Source organism: Panthera uncia, assembly GCF_023721935.1.
Source record: "Panthera uncia isolate 11264 chromosome A1 unlocalized genomic scaffold, Puncia_PCG_1.0 HiC_scaffold_17, whole genome shotgun sequence".
NCBI classification, from domain to species: Eukaryota; Metazoa; Chordata; class Mammalia; order Carnivora; family Felidae; genus Panthera; species Panthera uncia.
The window spans coordinates 33,726,114-33,747,611 of NW_026057577.1; the positions used below are offsets into that span (position 1 = coordinate 33,726,114).

The 21,498-nt window shown below is 45.9% G+C and overlaps 1 long non-coding RNA gene across 2 annotated transcripts in view; it reads left to right on the forward strand.

Annotated features, from left to right (window-relative positions):
* Window positions 1-21,498, forward strand: part of LOC125934903 (uncharacterized) — a 63,336-nt gene that overhangs the window by 24,805 nt on the left and 17,033 nt on the right. The window contains exon 1 of one of the 2 annotated variants that reach the window (XR_007461566.1): window positions 7,832-10,586. The exons of the other annotated variant lie outside the window; for it this stretch is intronic. This is a non-coding gene — a long non-coding RNA (uncharacterized LOC125934903). Of the gene's footprint in view, window positions 1-7,831; window positions 10,587-21,498 lie in introns of those variants that run through there. 2 annotated transcript variants of the gene reach the window in all.

Here is a 21,498-nt window from a genome sequence, read left to right on the forward strand (position 1 = left end):
ACAGAGATCTCAGAAATGTCATACGGGTCTTGGCCTGGGTTTAGTCTTTGAGTCGATGACAATTTGAGGAGAGGTTATGCCAACCTGTAGGAGATGAGAAGCAAGTCCCCCTCATGGCACCACTATCCATGCCCACCCCTAGCTATGCAGCCTGTCTGGCCAAGCTGGGAGGTGTGGGAGCCTTACTTTCTTCACCAATAAAATGTAGACAATGATAATACCTTCCTCCCAGGCCTGTGGTGAAGATCAAATGAGAGAATGCAGGCAAAAGCGTCTTATATGCTATAAAAGGCTCTGACAAATGCTCATTATTTCTTCCTATTCTTCTCCTGGAATTTATCAAACACTTTATGGGCCCTGCAGGTATTTTTCTGCCTCCATCCTGTGTGGCTTTCTCTGGCCCACGAATCTCCTCTCCTCTCCTGCTGTGCTTTAGGGAAGGCAGGGTAGCACCATGGTTAAAGAGGGAAGGGGGCAGACTGGTCCAGGCTTGAACACTGACCCCGCCTCTTTCTAGAGGGTGACCTGGGGCAAGTCACACAACTCCTCTGAGCCCTTCAGTTTCCTTGTGTAAAACAAGTGTGAACATCGAATGGAACCCATAAGGTTGGATGTGAGGCTTAAACGAGTTACTTTGTGCAAAGTTCTTAGGACTGTGCCTATTGTTTAAGAGAGGTACGCTGTGCTGTGGCTGTTGTTAGGCTGGGTGCGACTATACCTTGGTTCTTTGAGTGGCGGTATCAGTGGAACGAGACACCTGCCACAATTTTCATAGGCTTCCTTGTCTCCACACTCAGGAAGGGGGTAGGACAAGAAGCAGACCAGGTGTTCATTCATTCAGCAAGCAGTGTTTGAGTGTCTACTCTGTGCCAGGCACTCCCGGAGTGACAGTGGCTGAGTTACAGCTCCCATCCTTGGGAAGCTCAGGCTGCAATGAGGAAGGTCTTTATCATTCATTCATTCAGTTGGTCGATTATCACCCGTTTGCTGGGGTCTCCCAGAGCAGGTTTCATGTTGGGCTCTGGGGCACAGGGCTGGGGGCAAGACTGGGAGCCAGAGAGGCAGAGACCTGGCTGGGGTCTCTTGAAGTCTCTGTCTCTCCCGGGTATGTCTTACCACCTCTGGACACTTGGCCTCAGTCTCCCTAGCTGGTTGTCACAGGGTCGCTTGAGCTGGTCCCCAATCACCTGGCCCACACCAACAATCCAGATTTCTGAGCTAGGATGGACAAATGCTGAGTGACACCCCCATCCCCGCTCCCAGCCCACGCGTTCAGTCAGGGCTTGGGCATCGACTGCTCAGAGCTCATTAGCGGCCACATAGCCGTTGCCGCATGTCACAGGCTCTTAAAGTCTCCATTACTGAGGGCCCTTGCTCCTCTGTATTTTTAGCCTGCATCTGGAAGAGACGGCTGGCGTCTCCTACAGTTATACATGTCAGGTTCAGCGGTTTCGACAACTCCTCAGGCCTCTAGGCATCTGGAGGTGGGGGCCCCAGATCTGCTCTTGGAAAGGAAGCAGGTGGGAGATGTAAGAGCCCGAAGTGGGGCCATGGGTCCTCCTCTCCCATATAATCCCTGGTTCTGAGATTCCGCCTCCCCGGTATGACAGGGTCAAGGGGACTCCACATATCCAGGTGCTCCGGGACCTACAAAGACAAACAGCTCTTTAGATGACACTAGAGTGAGGATGGTGATGCCAAATTAGCAACAAACCCCGGGCCAGTTGGGCATCCCCGAGGACTAGCCACCAGCTCTGGCTGTAGACAGGTGGAACAAAGCATGCAGAAGCCACCCAGAGGGGTGTTGTTCTCTAACATGGTCAGGACAGGCTTGTGTCTGCCTGTGGGAGACAGAGCAAACCCCAGCAGCCTGCCCAGCCTGGGGGAGCCTGGGTTCCTCTGTCACTGGGTGAGAACTGCATCTCACAGATGCTGGAATGCCGGAGAGAAGGCTCTGAGGTTAGTGGCTCATGGTGGAGGCACCGGGAGAGGAGAGGAAGGCCACAGCTTGCCTGGGCAGAGTTGGAGGCACAGTGTGGAAGGGAGTGGGGAGCAATCCCACAAAGGGCAGAAGGGTGGTCCCCAGGCTTGAGATAGGAATGGGGTGTGCTCTTGTCAGGAGCTCCAGAGCCTAGACTCTCAGGAAGAGTAAAAACCTCCATCAAAGATACACCTTAAGTTCTCCTTCCCCCAACAGCCATATACCCTAAAACTTGCTAATAAAATAAGGTAATAATAATGAAGAGTTATTGCTCTGTTACTTGGAGCTAGGCAGCTTACTAACTGCTCTCCTCGAATTTCCTGATTATCTTACTGATGCTTCACAGTAAGGCAGGAATTGTTATGACTATTCCCATCTTACAGATGAGGAAACTGAAGCTCAGAGAGACTAAGCAACTTATCTGAGTTCACGTGACAGGTGGGTGCTCAAGCGACAAATTTAATCCAGAGTCCAGTCTCAGCCTCCAGATGACAAGAAAAGGTGGGAGGTAAGTTCCCACTCAGCAGTGATATTTTACGGACCATGAGGAGGGAAGAACATCGATGTGATGTGTGATGTGAATGTTTTGGTTCTGCTGCCAGATTGTGGTTCTGACAAATGCCCATTTTCCTCTGGGCCTCAGTGAGGGGCTGGAAAGAGGCGGGGGGGTGTATCCATGCCACATCATTCATCTGTTCTCAGCTCCAAGCTGGCTCTGACAAGATGATTAATAACAAAAACAACAACAATGATATTAGCAAACATTCATGGAGCATTACTCTGTGCCAGGCATATTACATGTGCTATTTCATTTAATCCTCACAGCTCCCCTGTGAGGTCTTCTTAAACAGGTGAGAGTGAAGCTCAGAAAGGCTGAGCAACCTGCCTAAAGCCACACAACTAATAAAAAGTGGTCTGGAATTTGAAACGTGGTCTGCACTTAACTGCTCCCCTATTCTGCCTTCTGTGGGATTGGTCCCGCAATGCCTAAATATCTTGAGAAGGAGGGGCATCAGGTAGCCTTTGTCAGAGCTGGAGGGAGATGGGAGCAAAGCCTACCTTATCTCCAGAAAGCACTCAGTGTTTCCTGTTATCACCCTCCTTACTTTCAGGCTCAGGGAACCCACCTCTTTCCATCCCAGTGCATTCCATCATCCACTTACCTCCAGGTGCTCTGAGAGCTTCCCAAACACAGGATACCTTCTGAGAGAGGAAGGAGGAGCCTGAGATATCTTTGCTCTATCTGGGTGAGGCCTAGAGTAGCAATGGGGAGGCACCAGGCACTGAGACCTAGGGATGGCTAAGCTTTGCCACCAACTTGAGTTGACCAAATATTTACTGTGTCAGGCACCATTCTAGGGCAGGGCTGCCATACATACTTGTGCACCACATAACCCTCTAAGGGGCTGTTCATACTGTGGACTTGTGTACCTGACACCATATTGGGTGCTGGGAACACCCAACCTGGTCCCTAACCTTACAGAAGATGCAGTCCCATAGGGGTGACAGTCAGATGAACCAGGAAATTACCTGCCAGTGTGGCCCGTGTAGTGAGAGAGAAGGAGCAAGGGCTTGTGAGAGCTTGCAGGAGAGCCCCCAAGACTACATTTGGGAAGTCAAAGAAGGCGTCCTGGAAGAAGTGACTTCTAAACCAAGACCTGAATGAAAAATGGAAGTGGCCTACTTGGCAGGGAAAGAGTGTTCCATGCAGAAGGAAGAGCTTAAGTAGCTAATTTTAATATAAGGTGATATAGGCGATAATATTAATATGAACAGAGAACATTGGGAGCCTTAATAAGTCAGTTACTCAGTAAAACAAACATTCACTAAGAAGATGGAGAATAGTTATGAATGGGAGTTACAAAAGTTTCACCCAAGGGGCACCTGGGTGGCTCAGTTGGTTAAGCGTCTGGCTCTTGATTTCAGCTCTGGTCATGATCTCAGGCGGTTCATGATGAGATTGAGCCCTGTGTGAGGAGGCTCTGCGCTGACAGCTTGGAGCCTACTTGGGATTGCCTCTCTCCCTCTCTCTCCCTCTCCCTGGCACGCGTGCACACACACACACACACACACACACACACACACACGATTAGTCTCACTCAAAATAAATAAATTAACATTTAAAAAAAAAAAGCTTCACCCAGGAGGTGACCCATGAACTAGGCTTGAAGAATGAGTAAGAGTTTTCTGAGGGGAGGGGAGCCTGGGTGTCTCAGTCGGCTGAGCTTCCGAATTTGACTCACATCATGATCTCATGGTTCAGTTTGTGGGTTTGAACCCCACATCCGGTTCTGTGCTGACAGCTCAGAGCCTGAAGCTTACTTCAGATTTTGTCTCTCTCTCTCTCTGCCCCTCCCCTGCTCACGCCCTCTCTCTCTCTGTATCTCAAAAATGAATAAACGTTAAAAACTTTTTTTCTTAACTTTTCTGAGGGGAAAAGAAGGAAGGGAAACATCCAAAAAGAGAAAACCACACGAACAAAGTCATATGGTTCGAGATTTTTTTTTTAAATTTAAGTATAATTAACATACAACATTATGTTAGTTTCAGGTGTACAATATATTGATTCAATAATTCTATATGTTATTCAGTGCTCATCACAATAAATGTGGTCACCATCTGTCACTATACAACATTATTCCAATATTATCAACTGTGTTCCCTATGCTATACTTTTCATCTCTGTAACTTATTTATTTTATAATTGGAAGTTTGTACTTCCTAATCCCCTTCACCTATTTTACCTGTCTCCCCACCCGCCTCCCCTCCTGCAACCACCAGTCTATTGTCTGTATATAAGAATCTGGGTTTTTTGTTTGTTTATTTTGTTTTGTTTTTTAGATTACACATATAAGTGAAATCATCTGGTATTTGTCTTTCTCTGTCTTATTTCACTTAGCATTATACTCTAAAGGTACATCTATGTTGTTGTAAATGGCAAGATCTCATTCTTTTTTGTGGCTGAGTAATATTCCATTGTATATTTATAAAAATATTTATACACATTTTTATTCACATATCGGTGGACACTTGGGCTGCTTCCATATCTTGGCTATTGTAAATAATGCTGCAATAAACATAGGAATGCATGTATCTTTTTGATTTAGTGTTTCTATTTTCTTTGGGTTAATGCTCAGTAATAGAATTACTGGATTATATGATATTTCTATCTATAATTTTTTGAGGAACCTCCATACTGTTTTCCATAGTGGCTGCACCAATTTGCATTTCCACCAACAGTGCACAAGGGTTCTTTTTTTCTGCATCCTTGCTAACACTTATTATTTCTTGTCTTTTTGATTCTAGCCATTCTGATTCTAGTGAGATGGTAGCTCACTGTGGTTTTGATTTGGGTTTCCTTGATGATGAGTGATGTCGAGCATCTTTTCATGTGTCTGTTGGCCATGTGGATGTCTTTGAAAAAAATGTCTATTAAGGTCCTCTGTTCATTTTTAGATCAGATTGGGTTTTTTTGGTTTTGTTTTTTTTTTTTGGTGTTGAGTTGTATAAGTTCCTTATGTATTTTGGACCCTAACCCTTTCTCAGATATGTCATTTGCAAGTATCTTCTCCCATTCCATAGGCTCTTTTCATTTGATTGATGATTTTTTTTTCATTTTTAATTTCCTTACCTTTTTATTTTGGCCTCAATAGTTTATTTTTGCTTTTATTTCCTTTGCCTGAGCAGACATGTCTAGAAAAATGTTACTAATGCCAATGTCCGAGAGATTACTGTCTGTGTTTTCTTCTAGGAGTTTTATGGTTTCAGGTGTCACTTTTAGGTCTTTCATCCATTTTCAGTTTATTTTTATGTATGGTCTAAGGAAGTGGTCCAGTTTTGTTCTTCTGCATGTAGCTGTCCAATTTTCTCAGCACCATTGTTGAAGAGACTGTCTTTTTCCCATCATGTATTCTTGCCTCCTTTATTGTAGATTAATTGGCCATAAAATCATGGGTTTATTTCTGGGCTCTCTGTTCTGTTCTACTGATCTATTTATCTGTTTTTGTGCCCATACCATACTGTTTTGATTACTACAGCTTTGTAGTATATCTTGAAACCTGGGATTGTGATACCTCCAGTTTTGTTCTTCTTTCTCAAGATTGCTTTGGCTATTTGGGGTCTTTCGTGGCTCCATACAAATTTCAGTATTATTTGTTCTAGTTCCGTGAAACATGTTGTTGACATTTTGATAAAGACTGCATTGAATCTGTGGATTGTATGGACATTTTCACAATATTAATTCTTCCATACAACTGGAAATTTTGTGGAACATTAGCTGCATAAAATGGAGGGCTAGTATACCTTCCCTAGGCTATCCACGGTAGCTCTTTGAGTCTCAAACCTAACTTTGATATTTATTATTCTTTTTAAAAATTTTTTAATGTTTTAATTTATTTTTGAGACAGAGAGACACACTATGAGCAGGGGAGGGGCAGAGAGAGAGGGAGACACAGAATCTGAGGCAGGCTCCAGGCTCTGGGCTGTCAGCACAGAGGCCAACCTGGGGCTCGAACCCACAGACTGTGAGATCATGACCTGAGCTGAAGTCACACACTTAACTGACTGAGCCACCCAGGCGCCCCTTATTATTCATTTTTAACATGACTTCATCAGAGGTTCAGATAGGAATGTTAGATAGGTGCATGAGTGCAGGAATAAGTGGATGGGTGGAAGAAGTAAGGTATGCATGAATGAAGGAATATAAGAATGGATAAAAATAGCAAACATGTGTCTGGTACTCTCTATGCATCAGGCATTGTTCTGAGTGCTTTATATTTATTAAATCATTAAATCCTCGTACAACCGTAGGAGGCAGGTATTATCAGATGCACTTTACAAATGAAAAAAAGTAAGACATGCAAGGTTAAGTAATGTACCCAAGGCCACACAGCCAGGAAGTAGGGAAGCCAGGGTTTGGACTGAAGCAGTCTGGCTCCAGAGGATGTTACAAACTGGGTCCCAGGAGCAAATGCCAGGAGTTAAGCAGTTCCTCTTTATCCAGATATCTCCTTTTTTACTCCATGGTTGTTTCTTGGTTAAGCTTCCTCCTGCTGTGTCCATGGAGCAGACCTAGGACCTAGGACACTCTGTGTCCAGAGTGAGTCTGCGTTGCTGCCCTGGCTGGCTGCAACAGGAAGTGCCTGCAAGCCTTGCCCAGCACCTGCAATGTGCTCGGGGACTTAGGATGGACCGCTGTTCCCAGCGCACTAGGTGAGGAGGCAGGGCCTCTGGCCTTCTCTGTGGAGAGCACCTCAGCCCTGGGAGCGCAGGTCTGATCACTGAGCAGGAAGCTGGAAGTTTGCCTTTCAGGTTGATTGTATTAGCATTTCGGAAGAGTCCCCCTTCCTGTGAAGTGCATTAAGGATTCACTCCGGCTGGTCTCTGGCCCGGGCAGTCTCATCGTGAAGTGCCTCAGATTTCCTAGGAATCCTCTGAGACATTTTGACATTCTGATTGTCACTGCCAACGTGGGCTGCGAAGGAATTAATTGACATGGATGAAACCCTCAATTTCCAAGGGCTGTGTAATAAAATAAAGGTTATTGTATTATTACAGATTCCACCACTAATGAAAAAGGGCTAAAGACCGTAATCACAATATGGTATGATTCTGGGGACTTACCTTGATTTCCACAGGCAACCATCCTAAACTTTAGGGAATAATAATTATAATAGTTATTATTTATAGAGAACTTATGATATGTGAGGCACTTTACTAAATGATCTCTATATATTATGTGTTCCCACACAACCCTCTGAAAGTGGTGTTATTTTCATCTCCATTTTACAAGTGAAGAAACTGAGGCATGGAGAAATGAAGTGAACATAGCTAATCGGTTGTAGAGTAGCAATAGACAAACTTGTGGGTAAAACATATTCTAGTTTCTTGGGGGTGAGGGAGAATTAAGACGCTTGGGCAAGAAGCATTAAGATATTGGCCGAGTATAGAGTATTCTGGTGGTAGAGTATTAGGAATGTGTGTGCATGCTTTCCAGACTCTGGGAGAACCCCACTGTCTTTTCCCTTAGACCACAGAAATCCATCCATCCATCTACCTGTCCATCCATACAAGAGAGATCCAGCCAGCCATTTATCCAGCCATCACCCATCTACCCATCCAGCCATTTATCTGCTCATCAATCCACTCATCCATTTATTCATCATCCATCCATCCATTCATTTAGTCATATATTCATGCATTCACTTATTTATTCAAATCACAGTGTCCCTGATTGCCCTTCCCAAGCACCTGTCATGGAGGTGGGTGCTCTCCTCTTCTGCCAGGGGTGCCTGCTATGACTAATGCAACAGGCAGGGGAGAAGGGGCATGACAAGGAGCCAGGAGATGTGGTGCCAGCTCCATAGGTTGTTAAGTCTCTTCAACTTTCTCACCCCCAGTCTCCCTATATGTAAAATGGGGATAACATCTACAAGCTATTGTGAATTTAAAGCAAGCAGATATGTGACACGCTTTGGAAATATAAAAGTGCTATATGAATTCTTGTCACCATCATTGTTGTCGTCACCAGTGCAGCATGTATTCTAACCTACAATGTCCTTAAGTTTGAGAAGTCCGCATTGTTAAAATGATCCATTTCTGATTTTGTATTGCAAAAATTCTATACAATTTACAAACATGAAATTACTTACATTATGCACTTACCCAGTTTTATTATAATCAGACCTGTCCCATGTCCTCTTGGGGCTACCAGAATTATTGGGGAATAAGAATTGGAAAAGGACTTGGTAATAAGGAGCACTTGATCATGAAATGTAGGCTTGTCATTCCTGGCTTCACGGATAGACCTCTTGGTTATAAGGAGAGAAAAAGCTGTACTACAAGGAAATATGTACCTGAAAATATGAAATTTCAAGATCAGTAGGAACTGCAGTAAATACAAACTCTATAGACATTGTGTATCAGTCAGCTTACATTAAGTTATGCTACAGTAACAAACAACTCCCAAATCTCAGAGGCCTATGATAAATGTTTATTTCCCCCTTATGTTACATGTCTGTCATAGGTCAGCTGTAGCTCTGCTTCATGTTTTCTTCAATCTGGAGCCCAGGCCAACAAAGGAGCCCACTGGGTCGTAAACCTTCCCTTCACATCTTATTGGTCAAAGTAAATCCTATGCCAACCCTGACATCAGTGGGAAGTGTATTCCCCCTTTAGAAAGGGCACCCAAAAGAGGGAGGATAAATATTTTGAAGAATAATACAACTTTCCATACATTGTAATTGAGCTAGAAAGTAATTTCAACCTCACAGTAGCTTTACAGGAAGGACCCTTGCAGGAGGATGTGGTTGATCAGGCAGCTTAGCCTCTCTCTGTGTGTCCACCTCTTGCCTTGTCACCAGCTACTGACTCTCTGTACTTTCTCTATGTCTTCTGGCTTCTGCTTTTCTCTGTCTTGAAGGTTCTATTTCCTCATGACTTTGGCTTTTCCTTCATTGTACCTTTGTCCTCTTTCTTCCTTATGAATTTTTACCTTCTGATCTTGCCATGAATTAGCCAGAACTCTTTAGATTTGGGTGCTGGAAACTGAAATCCAACTAGTTTAAACAAAATAATAATAGTAATAATTAATAATAATAGAAACATAAAGGAATTTATTGGCTGATATAACTGACAAATCAAAAATAGAATAGAACTGGCTTTAAGCATGGCTGGATCTTCAGGCCTCAATGACATCCCCGCCATTTCTCATCTGTCTTTTCTCAGCGTTAACTCCATCTTTGAACACTCTCCAGACACGGTGACAAAGCCCCCTGGTTGTCCTGAAATAGCCATTCTCCTTTTTTTCTAATGTGGTAGAAGTTTTTAGCTGGCCATACAGCCTCCCTTGCAATTAGCTGTGGTTTGGGACGAAATTCTGGCCAATGGGATCTTTTTAAGCTTATTTATTTATTTTGAGAGAGAGGGATAGAGAGCAACTAGGGACAGGGGGCAGAGAGAGGGAGAGAGAGAATCCCAAACAGGCTTCAGACTGTCAACGCAGAGCCCAATGTGGGGTTTGAACTCACAAACTTCAAGATCATGACCTGAGCGAACCCAAGAGTTGGACTGAGCCACCCAGGCACCCCTGGCTAACTGGATATAAGCAAAAGTGATGTGTGCAACTTTTGGGTTGTTCCCTTAAAAGGAAAGCCCGTGTTCTCCCTTCCATTTTCTTGCCTTCTGGCTGGAATGTGGTCATGGTGTAATAGGAGTAATGCCCAGAGGGGCAGAGCAACAAGATAGAAAGAGCCTGGGTTCCTATGGATTTTTGTGGAGCAGAGCTACTGCATCCACTTGGGCTTTTATATGAGAAAGAGATAATCTTTTATCTTGTTGAAGCCACTGCTCTATGAGTCTCTTTGTTACAGTGCTTGTCTATATAGATTCCCTGAAGAGAAAATCTGATTGACCCAAGTCACCTTTTTCCTCCCATCAGGCCCCAGGTTCGTGGCCCATGGATCATCTACCACATTCCTGGTAATGGTCCAGTGAACTGTGGCTATGGAGAGGGGTCCCCTACTGCTGGCCCTTTGGTTGCCTTGATGGACATAAGGATAGTGTGATTCACATGTCTTCAGAGCCCTCTGTCTGCTTGCTGTAGTGGGTGAGTTTCATGAGGAGACCTGGGGAGAACTCATGAAGCAGACTGGGTTCTCCAGGCCTGGGGAATGGGCCAGGGAAAATGTAGGAACTGGCTATGGTCTCTGTGTCTATTCTCTCTATCCACCCCCAACAGTCTGCCTCTACAAAATGACACAAGGATACTAGGTGGGTCATCTTCACTGTACCAAAGGCAAGACAAGCCCTTTAAATTTATTATGTATGCTCGATGGGTATGGACCAGAGTGTTTGTTAATTCCAAATGCCAATAGATGTTGATAAATAATGCTATTAAAATATATTATTGTTCTGACACTTTGTTATAGAACCTTTCTTACACTTTCCCCATGTAACATTTGCTTTAAAAGACCCCAGCCAAAAGCCAAACAGCAGTAAAACTGCACCTAGTCTCCCAGAACATCTTCATTTATGAAACACTCAAAGATTCAGCATTTGGGAAAAGCCTCTGAGATATTCCACTGTTTTGTAAACTTTGCAAAATCTGTAGTTCCTGTGGTGGAGGCCTAACTGCATGTTGAATTTGAAATTTTGAAGCTTCAATTGCTTAAAAATATTGTAACTGCTTCTCAAACAGGAAAATTGCATTTAGGTTTTCCTCTGTGTTTAACCTCAGACTGGCAAGAGATAGTCTTCAAATTTCCCCAGTAAATGAAAATCACTTTAGGATTGAGATTGCATGTGGATAGTTCATACCTGGAGAAAAAGAAAACCTTCAGGAACAAATACAGTCATACATTCTGTGCTGGGCCTATAATGTGGAGAAGTAGTTGACCATTTTGTCCTATAATCCATAGCATGAAGGATTTAGGACAGAGACAAGGAAGACATTCTTGCATATGAGGTTCAGTTACATCTGAACTGTTATGAAGGGAAATTGCAGTGTCCTGCTCTCAATTTTCTTAGATCCAGCCTCCTGCAAAATTGTATGATCCCTTTGGCACCTTTCTTGTCAAAATTCTTTTCCTCCCCACAAAGGCTCTGGTGCCTCAAACCATCTCTTCTCATCAGTCATTCAAACTAAAGTGTGACTGTTTGCATCTTAAAGGAGACCAGTGGGAAGTGGGCAGTGCTTTACTCAAAGGAATGAATCAACATTGGTGAAATTTTAGGCAGTGACAGACAGTCTATTAGATGGAGTATTGAATGGGAGTCTTTCTTGTCTGCTCATAAAGTGGGTTTTACCTGTGACAAATACAAATACATCTGCTTTCCTTTCTCCTGCCCTCTCTCCCTCCTTTCCTTCCATCTGTTCAACAAATTTCTCTGGGGTGCCTGCCCTGTTAATTCTCTATGCTCAATGTTGAAGTCCTGAAATGGGAACTTTCTACAACAAAGGGAACTGAGTCCAAGAAATAATAACCATAATCATGTGACTGCAATTACCATTTATTGAGTGAGTGCTTACTACATGCTGGGGACCATGCTAAGAGCTTTTTCTGGATAGCATTCCATTTTCATGACAACCCAGTGAGTTAGGTAGTATTATTCCCTTTTCACAGACAAGAAAACAGAGGTACCATGTTTTGGTCTAAGTCACACATATTAAGTGTGGTGTTGGAATATCAATGCAGGCAGTCTGACCTCAGAGCATTTTTTGTTCCAGGTGAGATCAGATTAGAAAGAGCACATACGGTGGGCTTCAAGGAGACAAAGTTGCTAGTGTGCTCTGCACTATCTGAGGAGTTGTGTTGAGAGGGACAGAAAGAAGGGCCATGTTCTTGCTGAGTGTATGTGAGCACCAGCAGGAGAGTCCCAGTGGGGCACTCCCCTCTCTTTGTTTGCCATCATCCAAAGGATCCCCTCCCCCCCATGAGCAGACACACCAGAAGCTGGCTGTGCCCCAGGCATGACTCTGGTCAGGAAGAGAGGATCTTTTGTGAGCTGCTGGCCTGGTCTCTGTTAATGCCAATTAGCGTTCCTCCCTGCTTGGAGCTGCAGGGCCAGCAGGCTTCTGTGATCCTGGTGGCTAAAGGTTTTGGCCTAGAAATGCTCAGGATGTGGGACAGAAGTCAGAGTCTGAGGGAGGGACTGTATCATTGAATGGAGAGGAAATGGGTTTTCACAGAGGCTCATGGGGCCCAGCAGCCATGAGGGCAGGGCGGTCTGGACCAGATTAAGAAGAAGAGAAGGTGACATCTAGGACAGCCTTCACCCCATCCCCACCAATCTCACTGTCCAGGCTATGACTTGGGAAACTGGTTCTCTAGAGAGGAGGAGAAGGTCAACAGTGCGCTCTGCATTCCTAGGCTTATGGGGGACTCTGGGGGTCTCCAGGAGCTTGGCTATCTAGGGTTATACACACCCTGCACGACGTTAAAGCAAGCCCAGAATGTTGGCCTCAGATTCTACCTACCATCGTCTTGTTTGCTTTGTGAGGGCTGCATCCAGTGTCACTGCAGAGCAGGTGGCCACAGATGATGCCCGGAAGCCAGTGAGTGTTCATCCCTTCACTGCCCTCTGGCTCTAGCTCCACCTGGTTGCCCAGATGCTCTCCAGTGACTGACACAGGTCTACCTAGGGAATAGTTTTCGAACCCTATCCTGCAGATTCAAGAAAATCATTTCACCTTCCAAGCACAGAGCTTGTCTTACTCTTTCCTCTGCCCTAGTGGGGGTCTTTCTGAGCAGCACATGAAGGGACAGGGACAGTGTCTACAGTAAAAAGGTGCTCAGGCCAGATTTCCCATCTTTGAAATGCTAGCTCCTCTCCTCTTCCTGGCAGTCTCCACTTTTTTCTTAGTGGCTTCTCCATACTCCCATGACAACTACCACTTCTGGTTGGTAGAAATGGACAGTTTCAAAGTGAGAGAGGAGGCCTGTCATGTAATAGAAGCCTTCTATTTGCTTCTCAAGCTCCAGGCTCAGCCCTTCTCTGTCCCTGCAGTTTGAAAGAACTATCATTTCTTCCAGTACCAAAAGAAAGAGCTCACTATCTCTCCACCCTCCCTGGTGAGGGCAGGCACAGTGGCCCCTCTTCCTTGCTGAGTGGCTCCTCATTACTGCATGGTCTGTCCCTTAGGAGACTTTTGGTGTCAGGGCTCAGGGCCTGGGAGGGAGCTTTGCGAGGCTTTCTCTCTACCCCTTGGCCACCCGCCCCCACCCTGTCATTGGTGGCTGACAGGGGCTGCTTTGCCAACAAAGGTATCACTGAAGCTTTCTGCCAGCTTGTCACTTACCTCTCCCAGGGAAGGAATGGGTGGAGGGACCAGTCATTCAGCTTGACCCTGTTCTTCCAGCAGGTGCTGCTGCCTGCCACAGCTTCTGAGGGAAGAGCGGAGCCCTGCCAGCGACTGTGCCCATGTTCTCAGGACTTGAGGTACACAGTTAGCATATCTCTGCCTACCCTCAGCCCCTTGAAGCCCAGGTCACAGGACTCTGGAGAAATTACTCCCTGCACCTGGCAGGAAGAGACTGAACTACCTGGTGCCATTAGAAACTGGAGATCCTTAGACTGACATCGGTAACTTTGGTATCTGGATCTCCCCACAATACTCCAGCTACTAGCATGGGATCCTCCCCTTAAATTGGTGCCATGAATGGGCCCCTGGGCCTTTACACATGCTATTTCCTCTCTTCTCTCTTCATTATGTCTAAAGCCTACCCACACAGGAGAGCCAAGCTCAACCTTCACCTCCGCCAAGGAGACTCCCTTGATTACTCTAGCCCACGGAGCTTCTTCCTCTGAGCCTTCATAGCTCACAAAATAGAATGAAATACTATACCATCTCTCATCATATATAAGTCTTGTTTTTCCAATTAGTCTGTCAGTCTCTTGAGGACAGGAGACCATTGGTGACCCTTTTTTGCCTCTCCCAGTGCACTTAGAGAAGGGTTGGATTTTTTTGGAACTCAGCCATTATTGGTTGACTAATTAGAACTTGCTGGACTGTGTTCAAGGCCTGGATTTGTATGGGTATATAGTTTTCATGTATCTGTGTATATGCTTGATTTATATATCTGTACACGTATGTACAGTATGCCCTTAAGCATGTGAATATGATTAACATATTTATACTGTGTGTATAAATGGTTTAATTCATTCAACAAGCATTTATTGAGACCTTGTCACAACTGGGCACTGTCCCAGGTGCTAGACTTACAATGGTAAGTAAAAGGAATAGACTGCCCAGCCCCTCAGAGCTGGGAAGAGAGACCATTAAAGAAGCAATAGCAATAATATGAGCTAAGTGTTGTGATGGGGGAGCACATGACAGGAGTGCTTATGTTACCCAGTCTAGGGAGAAGGTCAAGGAAGGACTCACAGAAAGAAGAAAACTTGGGGGGGGGCACCAGGCTAGCTCAGTGGAACATATGACTCTTAATCTCAGGGTTGTGGGTTAGAGCCCCATGTTAGGTGCAGAGATTACTTAAAAGTAAAATCTTTAAAAAGGAAAAGGAAATATTTGGCTAAGAGTCTGTTGATGATTGAATTGTGTCCCCACCCCCCAAAAGATATATTCAAGTCCTAATCCCCAGTTCCTGTGAACGTGGCCTTATTTGGGAACAGTCTTTGTTGACATCATCAAGTTAAGATGAGGTCACACTGGCTGGGCCCTAATTTCAAAGACTAGTGTTGTTATAAGAAGATAGAAATTTGGACACATACATGGGAAGAGGGCCATGTGACTATAGAGGCAGAGATTGGGATGATGTGTCTACAAGCAAAGGGATGTCAAGAGTTGCAACCACCAGAAGTGAAGAGAGTCATGGAACAGATTTTCTCTCTGAGCCCCCGAAAGGAATCAATCCTCTGACACCCTGATTTTGGACTTCCGGACTCCAGAACTGTTGAGAAACTAAATTTTCATTGTTATAAGGCACCCAGTTTGTGGCACTTTGTTATGGCAGGCCTAGGAAAGCCCTAATACAGAGGTTTACTAGGCTAACTAGAGATCTGCCAGATGAGGAAAAGGACGGAAGAGTGACTCTGTCACAGTGAACAGACTACAGAGAGAACATGGCAGAGAGAAATAGAAAGTTGAATAGAGCTGAAATAGTCTCTAGGAGGTGGAAATGGAAGTTACATGTTAGAACATGAACGTGTGTTTGCATGACGTGACTGCGTGTGTGTGAACAGTTTGTGTATTCATGTATATGCTTTTTGGAGTTTTGCATGTTTCATCTTGTTTTTATGATTTGTGTGTTTCTGCATGCTCTTGCATAGTTTGTGTGTGTCTTGAACTGTGTATGTGTGCTTTACATGCCAGTGCACGTATGTGGTCTCCAGGTGTGCATTCTACCCAAAGCAGTGGGTTTGTGCCCAATCTCAGGAAGTTTTGAAGCCAGGCAGAGCCCAGTTTCCTTGTCTACATGCTTGTTGCTCACTGTAGATGGCAAAACCCTGGTCAGACTGTGTAATGACTCAGGTAAATAAACACTGGGAGCTCAGAGCTCACCTGTCCTGGTTCAAGAAGATCCTGAGTTGCCTTGGTGGGCAGGAGGCATGTGTGGACAGAAGTGCAGAGTCCTCAAGTTTGAAAGCTGGAAGTGTCCTTGGAGATGATTCAGATTCCTCTTGCCCCTAAGCCCAGCCCCCCTGACACTGCTCCCAGGGAGTCCCCAAAACTCAGCCAATAAAAGGGTATCCAGCAACTTAGCCAAATCCCCACCTCCCTGGAAAATATCTTCTTAGGGGAACCCCAAGCCCTGAACAAGGATTGTTACTGAGGGGAGGAATCAGAGGACAGGCCACCCTTATACCAGGCCTTCCTGATAAGATATGCAATATATATGTGTGTGTGACACACACACACATCTTCCGGGGGAGAGGGTGCCTGGCTTTCATCATGGCCAGAGGGTCTGTGACCCAGGAAATTGGAGAACCAGTTCTCTAGTCTAGGCTGACATTGAGGGAGTGAGCGTGTGCATGGTATGTGCAGGTGTGTGCAAGCATGCGGAACTCTCAACCTGCTTCCTCTCCGAGAATATGGTTGGATCAGGATGTCAAGTGCAGCCCCGGGCCCTGCCAGCTGCTGCCATGGTCAGATTGCAGGGGGGGCTGTCCTTGACAGGACTGGTGGAACAGACGGAGCCAGTGTTAAGGACAGGATGGGAGGGGTGGAGGCTGGTGCTTTCTGGGGGAAGCTTGTAATCTAAGCTACCTGAGTCACCAACCCTCACATGTTCACATTCAGAATGAAGCCTTGAAGATGGCAGCAGGATGGTGGTGTGGGTGGGAATGGGAGGAAAGGGTACCCAGGGAGAGCTGTGAAGGTTCTGTTGAAGGAATTGGAGCTGTTCAGAACCTCAGTCAGGACCCTCTGGGTTCCTCCAGTTTTAGCTTTCTCTGCCTGTTTCCAGCCTGCCCTATGTTAATGCCTCTGGGTATGGTGGAGATGCTGAGAATAGTGGGCCTATGTGTGAAATTGAGGATATCATTGGGGGACTTATTGGAGCTACACGAGCTTCTGAGAAGCTGGATGGGCAGAAGGAGGGCCTCTCATGGATAATGAAGTATGCTGATCTCTAAAAGAGGGAGATCTCCCAAGGCTCAGGGCTGGGAGTGGAGTGGAGGCATGGTGGAGGCCTCCTGGCATCAGGTTCAGCTGGTAGGAAGGGAGGGCGGATGCACCTGTGGCTTGGGTTATGTTTTTTTTCTCCTCCTTTCCTCACACCCTGGGCTGATTCAACCTGGGCCTTGCTACCTGAAGGGAAAAATTCTTCTTCTGCCCTCAACATCCTCCAGTGGGACTAAGGATTAAATTTACGTGAGACACATTAATGGGAGAAAAAAACCCAAACTTTTATTATGTGTGCAGGAAGGCCCAGTAATGAATTTGAGACCTAAAGTTTTTGTACTTAAAAAAAAAAAAAACTTTAATGTTTATTTTTTGAGAGAGAGAGAGCCAGAGCCAGAGCCAGAGCCAGAGCCAGAGAGAGACAGAGTGCAAGTGGGGTAGGGGCAGAGAGAGAGACAGAGACAGACACACAGAAACCGAAGCAGGCTCCAGGCTCTGCTGTCAGCACAGAGCTCAACACGGGGCCTGAACCCACGGACCTCAAGATCATGACCTGAGCAGAAGTTGAACACTTAACAGACTGAGCCACCCAGGCGCCCTTGGTTTTTATTCTTTTCAGACAAAGAGACAATAAATTTGTGAGGAATTGACAGGACAAAGAACATTTAACTTTGGGAGCTTAACTTTGGCCCCCACACATCCCTGCCCAACCAACTCCCTCCTGTGGGCTTCCCAAACATTCCTGAATTGGAGACTTACCTGAGGCTATTCTCTGAGACCTCTCCCACGTTCTTTTCCTCTGCTGCCCCACTATCTTCCTGTGCCTGCCTGTAGCCACTGTCACGACCCCCACTCTGCTGTCCCCACCCTCCCAACCTCTACTGTTGCTGACAGGCCTCACTGTTAATACTGTGTCGAGAACCCTCTGGCTCCCAGACATGATGGCTCCCTTGCTCCTTCTCCTCCTTCTAAAGAACTTTCCACAAGCAATTAATTAACCTCATCACATCCTTTCTGTGGAGCTCAGTGCAGGGAGGGAGGGAAGGAAGAGAAGCGCCCTGTCTCTTGAAGACAGTCAGGGGGACAAGTGGCTACACAGGCAACTGCTGGGGGGATTCTCTCAGTGCTGCCACTCCCTCCCCACTTTGGAGTTGGATGCAGTGTGAGCCCAGCTCCAGTGAGGAGAGGGGGTCACCCCTTCTGCTCTCAGCCCTGGCTTAATCTCCAACTGCCTGACAAAGCCCTTTATCATTTGCTCCCTCCAGTTGCTCCCACAAGTTGCTTTTTCTCATTCTTCCTCAGGCAACTACTGGAGTCAAAAATTAGGCACAAAGGGGTGGGGGGATTGCAGATGAGTGTAGAGGAACATCCTCAGGTGGCACTGGTGACCTTTCTCCTGGATGCTGTGCCTGCCCTACTGGTGCAGTGAATGACATGGAGATGCAGAAGTTCTGCATGCAAATGTGCCCAGGCATCCTGGCCACTCCACTGGCAGCATGTGGCCCCTGGAGCATGTGCAGTCTCATCTCGTCACCTAAGGGGTGGGACCCCACTAAGCTCTGGATGCACATAGTGTGTACAGCCACACAGAGATTGGGCCTGGGCTAGGGCTCAGAGGAAAGACAGAGTGGGAGAGACACAAGGTGGGACATTAATTGTGCACCTACTGACACCAGGTCCTGAACTAGACATACTGTGCATGTTAGCTCATGTCATCCTCTGACTCCCTGGGAAGTTCTTAAAGAAACTAAAGTTTAATAATGCAGGAACTTGGCCCAAGATCACACAGTGAACAGGTTGTGAAACCAGAACTCAACCAAGACTTTTCTTATCTGAGCAGGACTTAAAAATGTAAATCATATAGTCCTGTACCCTTTCTAAATCACTCCCATGGCTTCCTGGTGCCTTCTGCATGAAATCCTTCTGCTTTCCATCGCTGGCATGACCTGCACCTCTGACCTCACCCCCGCCCGCCATGTGCTCACTCTCCTCTCAAATCTCTTACACTTGTTGATCCCCTGTTTGGAACACTTACCCTCCAAATCTTCATGGGGTGGCTCTTTCTTATTCTTCAGGTCAGATACCACCTTCTTTCATTGAGAGGCCTTCCCTGACTACTCAGGCAACTGTGGCCTTCCTCAGTCCCTCTCTGTCCCTTCATCTCACTTTCTTTTCTTTAGAGCACAGAGCATCTGAAGTTATTTATATGTTAACTTGCTCCATGTGTGTTACCCACTAGAACTGAAGCTCCTTCCTTTCACCATTGTATCCCCAGGGCCTGGTGCTTAGTAAGTGCTCAATAAATGTTTGATGGACAAATGACCTCAGAAAAGCTTTCCTGGGCCACAAGGAGGCAGCTAGAGGTGGAAGGGGACCCACTAGGAAGAGAACTTGGCCACTGGGCTGTAAACTATGATACTGGGTTGCAGACTGATCCCTAAGGCTCTCTCCATAGAAGAGAGTCCACCTGTCTGTCCATGAGATGACCTGGCTGCATTTCTCATAGGAAGTATGTGTAAACACAATTTTCTCAAACTTTGCACGAAGCCAGGTGGAAGAGACAAGGCTGCCTGCCATCTCTGGACCAGAGCTGGGTACCCTTAAGCTCCCTGCATGCCCCCAGCCTTTCCCGATCTTGGCCTAGGTTCAGGGCTGCTCAGGAGCCCACCCAGTCACCCCAGGGGGTTGTGGCAGGCATTGCCTGGTGGGAAGGGAGAGACTGCTGCTCAAAGAACCTGATCTTTTGCATTTGCTGACATTCTTGGATTTGGCATTTACAACCTCAGGGTTTTATTCCAAAGAGGCCTTTTGCATTTGATGTAAATATTATGGTGATGAGAGGCGACACCGAGAATACCCTGTAGGAAATGTAATTCCACCCCCACCAGGCTGGGAGCCTCTCCCTGCTGCTGCTTTGGGTTGTTATTCAGGGGATTGATTCCTCCCAGTTCTTGGGCTAACCCAGAAGTGGAGTGCCCCCTCCACTCAGAGGCAGCAGGGTCTGGGAGTAGCGCATTAGTTATTTTTCCAATTTGCGGAGGCACTTTCATCCATCAATGTGGGAAGCAATCGGGGCAAGGCTGGAGCTGGTTCATGTTGCAGCCATTCTCTGGGTAGAGGAATGGCCCCTTCTGGAGGAGGCTGGGGCAGTCCTCAGCCTCAGAGGGGTGGGGTTGGGGGATCCAAGCCAGTAATGGGCACTATAGTTCCCCAAAGTCAGCTGTTCTCTCAGTCACTTCCTCAGTAAGTGTCAGTCACCACACTTCTCCCAACAGGGTTTAGTCTTGGATCTATGTGCCTTTCTACTCTCTATAGCATTGAAGACTCCCTCCAGCTACAGTGGCCCTTGGTGCCATATTCCTACTTTCTTCCCAAACTCCTGGGGAAATGACATTTATAATCCTCTTGTACAGTCATAGTGGTGAGCTAGGATCGGAGGGCTGTCCCCAAATGGCTTGCAAGGTGGAAGAACGAGATGACATTTCTACACTGACATCTCTCTGATAGGCTGTATGGCCAGGGACAAGTGATTGAATCTCTCTGAGCTTTGGTTTCCACACCCTTCAAATGAGGAAAATTATATCTATGATGTAGACCCAAAGAGAGAGTGCACATAAGGGGCCCTGCCCAGTGCTTGACATGAAGTGAATGCTCAGGAAATGTGGGCAGTTATTATTAGGTACAGAGGTGGTTGTGAGGAATAGTATGGGCCAGGGGCCAGCTGCCAGCCTAGAAGTCCAGAGTTTACAGCTATGAACCTTATATCTATTGTGAACAGTCACTCAATAAACATCAGTTATTTGGATGTGTAATGAGTGCTTTTATCATCATCAGTAAGCCAGTGTAACCTAGAGCTCAGATTCTGGAGTCAGAGAAACAGAGTTCAAATCCCAGCCTGGCCTCTGAATATGGTAATTTTCAAAGTTTTGTTTTCTTCACATATAGAAGGGAATACTAACAGAAGCATGCCAAATGCGAAGACTGTGGTATAGCGTTTGGCATATAGCAAGCCCTTGATGAATCTGCAGTGTGGTGCAATGTGGAAGACTCCAGATTTAAGATCAGAAGGCCTGGGTTTAATGTATTTCCATCTCCTATTTACTGTCTTACCTTGGGCAAAGCACTTCACCCTGAAGTCTCTCTTTTCCCAACCTAAGGAAAAGGGATGTCACTTGGTTTTAGATTGCCATAAAAAAAGGCTTAATGTTTGCCATAAGAAGGATGCTCCACATCTGTATGGTGAGTGAATGAATGAATGAATGATGTGGAAGATTTTAGGATTTGGATTCAGAGAACTTGGATTGGCATCCCAGGTTTATCACTTACTTTCAGTGTGGTTTGGGACATATTACTTCACCGCATTGAAGTAAAAGGAAGGAAAAATTCTTCCTCTGCCCTCAAGGTCTTCCAGCTGGACTAAGGATTAAATTTACATGAG